The 12405-nt window shown below is 41.7% G+C and overlaps 1 pseudogene across 1 annotated transcript in view; it reads left to right on the forward strand.

Moving 5' to 3' along the window:
• LOC307156050 (GTPase IMAP family member 8-like) overlaps positions 1 to 10985 on the forward strand; it is a 30198-nt pseudogene extending 19213 nt beyond the window's left edge. Inside the window, exons 3-4 of the transcript XR_013824032.1 lie at positions 8236 to 8883; positions 9886 to 10985. The product of XR_013824032.1 is annotated as a GTPase IMAP family member 8-like (transcript). The remainder of the gene's footprint in view (positions 1 to 8235; positions 8884 to 9885) is intronic.
• The last annotated feature ends 1420 nt before the right edge of the window (positions 10986 to 12405 follow it).

Here is a 12405-nt window from a genome sequence, read left to right on the forward strand (position 1 = left end):
CAACGATCTGACAGGGGAAATGAGAAGGTGGTGAGTATTTATGGGGTGATGAGATGAGCTGCAGCTGGTGACGGGAGTGATGAGCTTGATTGTTAATGATCGCTGATCAGACGACCCGCCCACACAATCAATGCACAACACACACACACACATGACAACAGAACACGAGACAAGAAGAAGACAATGGATTTATGAACCGTGACAAAAGTTAGAAAAGTCAAATCATAAGGGACCGTTCTGTATTTATGGAAGGGGCCACCGGAGGAAAATAGGGGAGGGTCATGTCTTTTTATTCTTTGTTGAGGGGAGGGTCATCCAACTTTTCTTAGTCTAGGGGGAGGGTCACCCAACTTTTATATTCATGAAAACAGCAACATTTCAAAGTGGCTTGTTTGGTGCTATTTTTTTCCATTTAGCTCCATGTTGATCTCGCGTTATCAGCCCCCCTTCGATATCAGATGGGTCTGACCCAACAAAAATCCAGTTTGGCGCTGTTTGACAGTGTGCGCTTCAGTTCGCGCTTAGAAAAAGTGCATCATGTCAGAACAGAATGCCAAAGAAATGTTTACCCGGCAAAGCTTTAAAGCACGAGCAAATAAAACTTTTGTTAAGTGCACAGTGTCCTGTGAGTGTAACTCTACCGCTGCATTAACATGTGATGTGAACGTACATCGAGTTTTACAGTATTGGGACTGAGGCGCCAGAACTGCTGATAGAATGTGCACTGTAGGGTGATACTGCATATTTTAGTTTCCATTCTTATTTTGTTTCCACGATGTGTAAGATGTAGGGCTACCACATCTTTAAATTACTATTACTATTATTTAAGTTAACATAAAATACGTAGACCTACACCACAAAAACTAGTTGAGGATAAATTCTTTAAAATTCGGCGATTCCAGTGTTATGGACGTGACTGTGACGGTAGCCAGCCTTTCTGGATTATCCTCACTCAAGTTTCAGCGCCCCCTTCTGTATGTTTATGGACTCACGTACTTGTTTCCTAGTATGCATTGTTGACTGTTGATTGACTATCACCTGTTCTGATTTAACTCTGATCAGTTAACCTATATCTGGCTTGTTAACTTGGCGTCTCTTTGTGCAGTATTGTTTCACTGTTGTGTGCATGTCTGAGCATTCCTGGTTTTCCTTGCCTACCTGTGTCTTACTCTTGCCTTGCTGAATCTCTCTGATTGTCCGCAGCCTGCCTAGTGACCCTCTGCCTGTTTCTGGATTCCGTTTGCTTGCAGCCTGCCCATGATCTCCAGCCTGGTTCTCGACATGCCTTTGTTTAACCCTGAATCTGTTGATGCTGAATCTTATCTTTGACTGAGTCTTTATTTAATAAATGGTTGCACTTGGATCTGCCTTTGTCATCTCAATCATAACAGAATACTGCAACCCAAGAAACGAAGATCCAGCAACTATGTTTACTCTGTATGCTGCAGTCACCGCTCGAGCTTCCCTGCTTGCCACGCATCAGCTCCAGCTGTCTCGCCTGAACTCAGTAACGGAGGAACTGCTCAAGGCTGTTCAATCTTTGCAAAAGTCTGCTGTGGCTTCATCTCCAGCGTCAGCATCTCCTGCACCAGCACATGCTTCCGAGCCTCTGACTATCGAAAGTACGAGCCCTCACCTCGCATTCCCCGAAAAGTTCACTGGAGATCCTGGTAAATTCAAAGACTTTGTTTCCAGATGCTCTCTGTATTTCATCCAGCAGCATTCGCTTTATCCTACTGATGCCGATAAGATCGCCTTTGTTTGTTCGCTGCTCTCTGGCTGCGCATTGGATTGGCTCGTCACGGTCTGGAAAACGGATGGATCCGCCTTCCCCTCATTCGAGGTATTTATGCAGCACTTTCAAGCAATGTTCGATGACGTTCAGGAGGGTGAGGAAGCGGAGAAACAAACGCATCGCATCAGACCAGTCAAGCCTTCACGATTCGTCATGCCCGTGCAGCCAGCTCTTCGTGTCGGCACTGTCCGGACCGTGTTTCGCACCGGATCTTTTGAATCCGTTCTTCGCGCCGGTCCTGTTGAGCCTGCGGTTCACGTAAGCCCTGCTACCCGATTAGTCACTAGACTTCCTATGATGATATCCAGCATAATAGACCCTCAGCTGATATCAGTGCGATCGACCAGAGATATCGTGCCTCGCGCTAGATCCTTCGAATCCGCTCTCCGCACTGGAGCTGTTGTGCCTGCTGTCCACGTGAGTCTTGCCGAGCTCGCGCCCCATATAGCGCCTGCTGAATCGAAGACTGTGGAAATTATGCCCGCCAAATCTGAGACCACGGAGGTTTCGCCTGCCGAACCGGAGTCTGAGCGCAACGAGGCCATTCCTGCCGAGTCGAATGAGTCAAGCCCTGCCGAGTCGAATGAGTCAAGCCCTGCCGAGTCGAATGAGTCAAGCCCTGCCGAGTCGAATGAGTCAAGCCCTGCCGAGTCGAATGAGTCAAGCCCTGCCGAGTCGAATGAGTCAAGCCCTGCCGAGTCGAATGAGTCAAGCCCTGCCAAGTCGAATGAGTCAAGCCCTGCCGAGTCGAATGGATCCTACACTGCCAAGGGTGAGCTTTTGGCGCTTCCACCCACACTTCCTCTCTCGCCTCTATTGGACTCATTTTGCTCTCCTGTTTTGCCGCTGCTGAGCCCTGTCCACCCCTCTGCTAATCCTCAGCTGCCCGTCTGTGTCACTGTGCATTCGCCTCAGGGTGTCCAGTCCTCAGCATCACCTTGGTCTGTGGATTCCCCGCCTTCGCCTCTGTCCCCTGAGCCTCAGACTCCACCTTGGTTCTCCGACCTTTCAGCTTCACCTCGGTCCCATGTGCTTTCTGCTCCACCTTGGTCCCCTAGACCTGCAGTGTTATCTTGTCTCTGTGTCCGTCCGGCTCTGTTGGGGATTCCTGAACTGCTTGATCCTCCCTGGCTTCCTGAACTGCCTGACCCTCCCTGGGAGGAGGGAGGGGGGGGGGGGGGGGGGTTGTTTGGAGCGTCTGGAAGCCGCTCCTTTGGGGGGGGGCTATGTGACGGTAGCCAGCCTTTCTGGATTATCCTCACTCAAGTTTCAGCGCCCCCTTCTGTATGTTTATGGACTCACGTACTTGTTTCCTAGTATGCATTGTTGACTGTTGATTGACTATCACCTGTTCTGATTTAACTCTGATCAGTTAACCTATATCTGGCTTGTTAACTTGGCGTCTCTTTGTGCAGTATTGTTTCACTGTTGTGTGCATGTCTGAGCATTCCTGGTTTTCCTTGCCTACCTGTGTCTTACTCTTGCCTTGCTGAATCTCTCTGATTGTCCGCAGCCTGCCTAGTGACCCTCTGCCTGTTTCTGGATTCCGTTTGCCTGCAGCCTGCCCATGATCTCCAGCCTGGTTCTCGACATGCCTTTGTTTAACCCTGAATCTGTTGATGCTGAATCTTATCTTTGACTGAGTCTTTATTTAATAAATGGTTGCACTTGGATCTGCCTTTGTCATCTCAATCATAACAGTGACATTTGCAGTCAAAACTTGAAATATAAATTCTCAGAAAATGCATTTAATACCAATATTTTGAAACGTCTGAAAGGAGTCAAGACATTAGAAAAATATCAGTCTACACATGCATTTTATATTTAATATGAGGGAAATACACATGTGATGTGACACAAAAAAAATCTTTAACTTTTAGGTGGCAAAATATTTTTTAGTAATTCTATAAATTACACTGTGCAAACCAAAAGATATATACCCACCGGATGAATAAAGATCGGCCTCCACAGATAATAAAATATTATATAATATTATTTTTCGTGTTCGCATTTATGTGAAAAAAAAAAAAAAAAAATGTTACGGGCGTGACAGTTCTCCATTACGGACATGACTGCTCTGAAGCGACTTTGAAAATTTCACAGAGTCCTCAAACAGAAAGCACAAAGCCTTTCTTTAAAGTGAATTTCGTTTTTTTATTAATTTTATCTTAATTTTAATCAATGTTTCATCTGGATTTAATAAATAAGAAGTAGTCTAAATATAGTAGAAAATAGATAATCATGACACGGAGGCGCGGGCGAGTGAACTGGACTCGTCTCAAAAATGAACCGAAACTCAGCGTAAGGTATGCTACTTGCCTCACAGACGTCACCTGAGAAATATATAGAAAGCTTGAAATGTCTACTTTTAAACAGAACAATTCATAACGAAAGAAAACAGACTGCTTTCTCCTTATGAAATGTGCATTTCTGAGAAGATTGCGAGATTCGCGACACATCGTCAACTTCATCTTTGCAGTAGACACAGAAAACACTTGTTTATTAATAAACAATTAAAATGTCTCCTTGCTATATTTGACATATTAATAATCATTACTTTTGCCGTTTCTTTGTGACAGCTTTTAGATGCTTTGTTGGCAGCGCCACCCACGTTGAACGAGTCACACCGCATCAGCACCGAAAACATGATTTTTTTCAAATCTAAAATCAAAAATTGTGATACGAGCCGAATCGTAGGTTTGGTCTATCATTACAGCCCTAGTAAGATGAGAAAGCAAGAGTTTATGGTTTAAAAAACAAACAAACAATGGCTATATGAACATCTTTGCCAAGCGCAAACCAGTACAGAATTAGGCTAATCAATAAATTATCGGGGAGGGTCATGCCTTTTTTCACAATCATTTTGGAGGGTCATAGAAAAATGTATTGCTGGCGAAGGGAGGGTCATGTCTTTTTTGACAACAGATCTCAAAACTCCTCCGGTGGCCCCTTAAATAAATAACGAACAGTCCCTAATCAACCATCCCTTTAATAGATTATATTCACTGAAAATACATTCTTGCAACAGATCAGACATTCTGAATTTAGATTTTTAAGTTCATAATTAATTAATTATAATAATTAATTTGTTACATTTATATAGCGCTTTTTCTGAGACCTCAAAGCACTTTACATACAGTAGATGGGGGGATCTCCTCAACCACCACCAATGTGCAGCATCCACCTGGATGATGCGACGGCAGCCATATTGCGCCAGAACGCCCACCACACACCAGCTTACTGGTGGAGAGGAGACAGTGATGAAGCCAGTCAGTATATGGGGATGATTAGGAGGCCATGATGGACAGAGGCCAAGGGGCAAATTTGGCCAGGATGCCAGGGTTACACCCCTACTCTTTTCGAAGGACATCCTGGGATTTTTAATGACCACAGAGAGTCAGGACCTCGGTTTAACGTCTCATCCGAAGGACGGGGGAAGGATCCGAAATTAAATTAATTATTAATGTATTTTACAGTCAAAATTCAGAATGTCTGATCTGTGGCAAGAAAGTATTGCTGGTGAATATAATCTATTAACAACAACAACAAAAATAACTTTTGGTCAGGGTACGATTGGTGAATTATTCTACTTTATGTTATTGAAAACTATATCATCTGATCATCTTTGTTTCCAGCTTTCTTTGCAACAAATTGTGTGTTTTGGTAAACACTGTAACAAAGACCACAAACTCATTTAAAAAGCTAAGTGTCAAACTGACCAACTAATGGAAACATTGATCACAATAATGGCGACTAAACATTTTCCATAAACCATCAACATCTAAACCTTGTAACATTGATTTAAAGGTGCCCTAGAATTTGAAATTTAATTTATCTTGGCATAGTTAAATAACAAGAGTTCGGACATGACATACAGTGAGTCTCAAACACCATTGTTTTCTCCTTCGTATTTAAATCTCGTTTTTGAAAAACACCCCTGAAAAAAAGGCGAATCTCCACATAACACCATCTGTGACGCAACAGTCGGGATCATTAATATGTACGCCTCCAAAAATTTGCATATGCCAGCCCATGTTCAATACCAGGCGGAACTGCTCAGTCAACAGTCGAATGTCAACAGGCGTGGTTGATGTTTATCTATAATTGGAGACCGCAACAATCAATGGCGCTGTTACACTGCACAACAAAATTCTTACTGTACTTACCTCATGTTTGCATTGGTGAAATCATTGATGAGTACAGAAACTGCGTTGCAATGATAAGATCTTTTTTCACGCGATCAACAGGCTGTCATCTGCTCAATGCTCATCATCACTGCAACCTTTTATGTGATGGGAATAGATCTAAATACTTAAAAAACTTCTCACGATTCGTTAATCCCGATAGCTGTAATAGTAAAAACGTATAAAAGCTGTAATAGGAAAAGTTTTCGAGAGAGTTGCACATGCAATGCTACATATTTCATATGCAAGCATGTCAGCCAATCACAGCAGTGGGCGTTTACACTGAAGTCTCTCAGCAGCCAATCACAGCAGTGGGCGTTTACACTTAAGTCTCTCAGCAGCCAATCACAGCAGTGGGCGTTTACACTGAAGTCTCACAGCAGCCAATCACAGCGGTGGGCGTTTACACTGAATTCTCACAGCAGCCAATCACAGCAGTGGGCGTTTACACTGAAGTCTCACAGCAGCCAATCACAGCAGTGGGCGTTTACGCTGAAGTCTCACAGCAGCCAATCACAGCAGTGGGCGTTTACACTGAATTCTCACAGCAGCCAATCACAGCAGTGGGCGTTTACGCTGAAGTCTCACAGCAGCCAATCACAGCAGTGGGCGTTTACACTGAAGTCTCACAGCAGCCAATCACAGCAGTGGGCGTTTACACTGAATTCTCACAGCAGCCAATCACAGCAGTGGGCGTTTACACTGAAGTCTCACAGCAGCCAATCACAGCAGTGGGCGTTTACGCTGAAGTCTCACAGCAGCCAATCACAGCAGTGGGCGTTTACACTGAAGTCTCACAGCAGCCAATCACAGCAGTGGACGTTTACACTGAAGTCTCACAGCAGCCAATCACAGCAGTGGGCGTTTACGCTGAAGTCTCACAGCAGACACGCCCCTTCAAACAGAGCGTTCAAATCAGAGGATGAAATCAGGCAAGGGAAAATGTATTTTATTTCTAAATTATAACAACTTTTGATCTAAAAAACATACTAACATTATAAGGGCACCTCAGGAAACATTCTAAAATAATAAAATAATCCATGCAATGGGACCTTTAATGCGATTACCATTGTTTTTTGGATGAAATTTTAGAAAATGTTCAATATTAATCACAGGTGAAAAATGATGTTGATTCAGTGCAGTTAACATTGACACATTAATATTGATTTAACATTGTTTCGATGATTGCTATCTATCTGGGTGTTCTGCCACCCCAATGCACCTTGCATATGTTGACAGACAGATAACTCCTCTGCCAATCACCACACTGAAGCAGATACCCAGTTCACTTTGTTTAATGGATGACTGGAAGTAGGGTAAAACTGAAAAGAAAATATGATACAATAAACGTATGAATTTAAGTTTACAGAATAAGGAATTTAACACAAATTGCTAGTATACAGTGGCATATATGAAATAACAGTGCATAGGACTTCATACATGGATGTGAAATAAACTGACATCTCAAACTGTATACTGGCTCACTTCCAATTATATCAAAATGAGTGATTAACAATAAGTAAACATAGCAGCATAGATAACATGTGTGTGCCTGATAGTTAACGCATGGTAAATGCACAGTACACATATGTATAAGTATCCGAATGAAATTTTACTCTAAACATAAAATACAATCAAACATAGTTGAATAATTTCTTAACATAAATGTACATACCAATGATAACTCCCGAAAGACAAGAAATGTAGCAGATTGCTCAGGATGAAAGCACACTAAAGGACAGCTATCTTCCATGCGGCAGACTGAAGCTGGTCTAACATTGATGTCATCAAGTCGCTGCTCTTAAAGGAGCCATCACATATCTAACCTCACATAAAGACAACACACTGGGACCCTAATCAAACACACCTGAACCAGCTTATCAATGTCTTCAGGATTACTAGAAATCTACAGGCAGGAGAGTGTATCAGGGTTAGATCTAAACTCTGCAGGACAGTGGCCCTCGAGGACCGAGGTTGGAGACCCCTGCTCAAGAGTGTGGTCTCCAATACACTCCCAGGAGAGTTAATTTAACACTGTTTTTGCTGTGTATATTCACAGCTAATGATACTCTCACTAACAGTAACATTAATCACACAGATAAATTATGATCATTGGTGGGTCTTCACTGCAAAACATTAACAACAACAACAACAATCCACAGCAATTTCAGTCATTTTGGGCCATAAAAATCATACATTGACAATAGACTTGACATTATATTTACAGTCAGACTCCATATTTTCTGTCTCTTTCAGAGATGTCCTGTGGTCCAGATGATCCATTGATCCGGGTTCTTCTGATGGGCAGAAACGGCTCTGGGAAAAGCTCATCTGGAAACACTATACTGGGAGAAAAGTGGTTTAAGATCCACACACAGAAAAAGCAGCATGAAGCTGAAGTGTGTGATGAAGAAACTCAGATCGGAGAGAAGCAGGTGTGTGTGATTGATTGTCCAGATCTACTGGATCCAGATCTGAATAAAGAGAAGCTGGAGAAGATGAAGGATCAGCTGGTCTCTGGATGTTCATCAGGACTCAGTGCAGTTCTGCTCACCGTTCCTCTAGAGGAACCTGTGGGAAACGAGGAGGAGATCCTGGATTATATTAAGCGTTTATTAGGTCCTGCAGTTCAGAAGTACATCATGATTCTGTTCACACATGGAGATGAACTAGAGGATCTGGATCAGACCATTGATGAACATCTACAACACCAAGATCATGAGGATCTCCAGCGACTGGTGACTGAATGTGGAGGAAACTTTCACTGTTTCAACAACAAGAGTAAATCAGGTGATCAGACACAAGAACTACTGCAGAAGATTAAAGGAATGATGAAGGAGAATGGTGGGAAATATATCATGGAAGAGATGAAGAGGAGTGACAGCAAGGAGATTGATATCAATTGTAAGTTGTTCCATTGGTGTGAATTATTTCAATAACTCATGATGAGTCGGGCCACACAGGGCTGTATACGTGAACTGGTTTTTGCACATAGCACTGGTTCTGCAGAGGCTGAAGGTTTTGTAGCACAGGCCACAAAAGTCTAAAGTTTTATTATAAAGTATTACATTATTATGAAAAAGATCTGAGACTGTAATTTCAGGAAATCTTATGCATCTACTGGGAGAATAAAAAGTCCCTTAAGAAATGTGGTTTTAGCCACTGGTTACTCAAATTACACTGATTCTGGCTTTAATATAGAAACACACAATGCTGAGTCTGAGAAAGTGAACAGCTCCAAGTAGAACCTCACGTGTTGTCATCTTGTAATTACAGTAATAATTACAAGTGATATGAACGCAGCATATGTTCTATACTAGACAGACCTATAATACCTAATGCTTTCAGTGCGGCACATTCTTAATAAAAACAATAATAGTCTGAATTTGCTGTATTTTGAAATATAATGAGTGACAAAAAATGTTTTTAGATATTCAGTAACAGTGATTTGGCCCTGACAGAAAATGAGTTTGATACCCCTGGGTTAAACCAACCTATTTGTTGGGCTCTTATTAGTTAAAGGGGTCATGGATAATAAAAATGTTTTGGGAGGGTTCCACATGTAATACTTATTTAATATGCAAAGTTGTTAGCCAATCACAGCAGTGGGTGATAACAGTCTCACACAGACACACCCCTTAAAACAGAGCACTCAAATCAGAGGCTAAAATCTATGAAAAATGCCATTTATTTCTAAATTACGACCATTTTTGATGTAAAAATTATACTAGCATTTAAAGTGCACCCCAGGGACAATTAAAAAACAACTTAAAATGCAGTTCATGACCCCTTGAAGAACATCTGCTAATGCCTGATATGTAAATATCACTGATTTTAAAAGAGAAGAACTGTTAGAGAAGGTTGTATTTAATTAAATTGCACATTGATGTGATTGTTGTGTTGTAGTTTCAGGAGAAAGTTCAACAGCTGAAGATGAGCATCAGATCCCTGTGAGGAAAGTCCAGATCAGACTGGTTCTGCTGGGAAAAACTGGATCTGGGAAAAGTGCCACTGGAAGCACCATCATCGGCAGAAACGTGCTTGACTCCTCCGTCAGCTCAGACTCTCAGACGAAACAGTGTCAGGCAGAAACTACAGTGAGGATGGGTAAAGACATCTCAGTGATCGACACTCCTGGACTTTATGATACTGAACTCAATAATGAGGAGTTTAAAATATGCTTAAACATATGCTTCTTCTGGACCACATGCTTTTATTATCGTCATTAAAGTGGGTCGATTCACTGAGGAGGAGAAAAACACAATACAGCAGCTCAAAGAAGTGTTTGGAGAACAGATGGAAAAATACACTTTAATCCTCTTTACTCACAAAGACAAGTTAGAGGAGGAAAACAAAACCATTGAGCAGTTTCTACAGGATGGTAATCGAGATCTTAAAGAACTTGTAGAGAGTTGTGAAAACCGGTTCTTCTGTTTAGATAATGAGTCTGCCAGTTTCCCACAGTTCAGAGATCTGATCAGTAAAATAGAGAAGATGGTAGAAGAGAATGGAGGAACACACTTCACCAATGACATGTTTGAGGAAACAGAGAAACACATTCAGGAGATTCAGAAGCAGAAGTTAGATGATAAAGTGAAGCTGTACAAACAGGAGCATGAAGAGGTTACTCTAACAGAATGGCAGAAAATATACTGGAGTTTTGTAGAGGAGGCACGAGAAGAAGCTGAGCTGTCTTTTACTGATTCATTTCTAAGAAATGTTCTTGATGTCTACATAGTTGCTACTGCCAGAAAACATAATAAGATAACAGTGACCCGTGAAGAGAAAGAGAGAGCCATAATGGAGGCTGAGAGTAAAGGAATCAGTCGTATAGAGGCAGAAAGACTTGCATTCAGAGCTTCAGGGAAACTAGCAATACAGAAGATGTGTGGAGTTCAGTGAGAGGTTCAGTGATGGTCAGATAAATGAGCACTTGACATCTAGACATGCTCCTTCAACTGAACTCAAACTTTGATTTCTTACTATTGATTTATTTTTTCTTGTTGATTTATTGAAACCATCTGTGAAATAGTCAAAAGTTAAAGGTGCTCTAAGCGATGTCGGGAGACATAACTTCTTGTTGACGTTCGAATTGTTGTCAATCAAAACTAGGCTAGCTAGACCCTCCCTCCTCCTCATCCCATCTCCTCCCTCCTCCCCTCCCTTCCGGCATAAAGGAAAGTCAAAATAGTCACTACAAACAAAGTTAAGTTTTACTGATACTTCATTCAATGTGTAATGTCGCCAAGTTAGATAAATGGCTTTTATATATTGCAGAACATAATACAGAAAAAGAGAAACATTATCTTAAAATCGTTTCGCCACCTGAGGTTATAACTATAGCTCCCATTCAAGGACGCAATAATAGCAAGATAACGTTAGCTTCGCGTTTCCCAGTGAGCATAAACAACGGCGGCGGCGTAAACAAATTTATTCAAAGTTGTCAATTTGAGAGGTCATGTGAGAGTACTGTAAAAGACAGGTTAAAATAAATATGTTATAGTTTTGTCTATTAAGGTCACAAAACTCTGGGCTTCTGGTAGTACCTATATCTAAGTCCACTAAAGGAAGGAGAGCGTTTTCACATTTAACTCCTAAACTCTGGAATAGTGTCTCTGATAATGTCCAGGGCTCAGACTCGCTCTCCCAGTTTAAATCTGGATTAAAGACGCTTCTCTTTAGCCTAGCATTTATATACTGCATCTCCTACCCTTATACTGTTATATCAGATCAAATGCACATGGTTATTCTTGCTTAATGTTATAAACAGCAGCTACACGTTTAAACTGATATTAGCTGTTAGCTAACTGCATGATCTGTGTTATCTTGAAGTGTATATTTCTGTAATATGGACATTATTTGGACACAGTCGCCTCTGATAACAGAATCAGGTTCATAAAGTGTCAGAAACAGACGCTGGTGTTAATGAAGGAGGAGGACAGTTATTTATATATTATGATAAAATTATATTATATATATTACCGGTATATATACATTTATTCAGAAGTGTCATGATCCTGGCTCTTTCCTTCTCTTTTTCTTTCCTTTGTCTCCCTCTGCTGGCTGTTTTACGCCTTACTACCTCCTTGCTCACACACTTACGCACACACTCATTAACGTTTCACCTCATCGCCCTCAGCTGTTTCTCATTCGCATCCCATCTACACACCTGTTCTCTATCTTTCACTTTTGTCTTCGCTATATCTAGTTCTCTCTTTCGTGTCTGTATTGTCGGATTATTGTTTCTCTGTGATGCACGTCGGCTGTTATTGCTCTGAAGGAATGTCTTGTCTTGTCTTGTCTTGTCCTGCTGAATACTGTGCTACTGTTATCAACTGCTGTGAGTTACCTCTTCTGTACTGTACCCAGTGTTCTCCGTGGAGAATAGCAGAGGGTTCCACTGCTCACCTGCTTCCAGTCCTCGCT

The sequence above is a fragment of the Squalius cephalus genome (genome assembly GCF_949319135.1).
Source record: "Squalius cephalus genome assembly, chromosome: 1".
NCBI classification, from domain to species: domain Eukaryota; kingdom Metazoa; phylum Chordata; class Actinopteri; order Cypriniformes; family Leuciscidae; genus Squalius; species Squalius cephalus.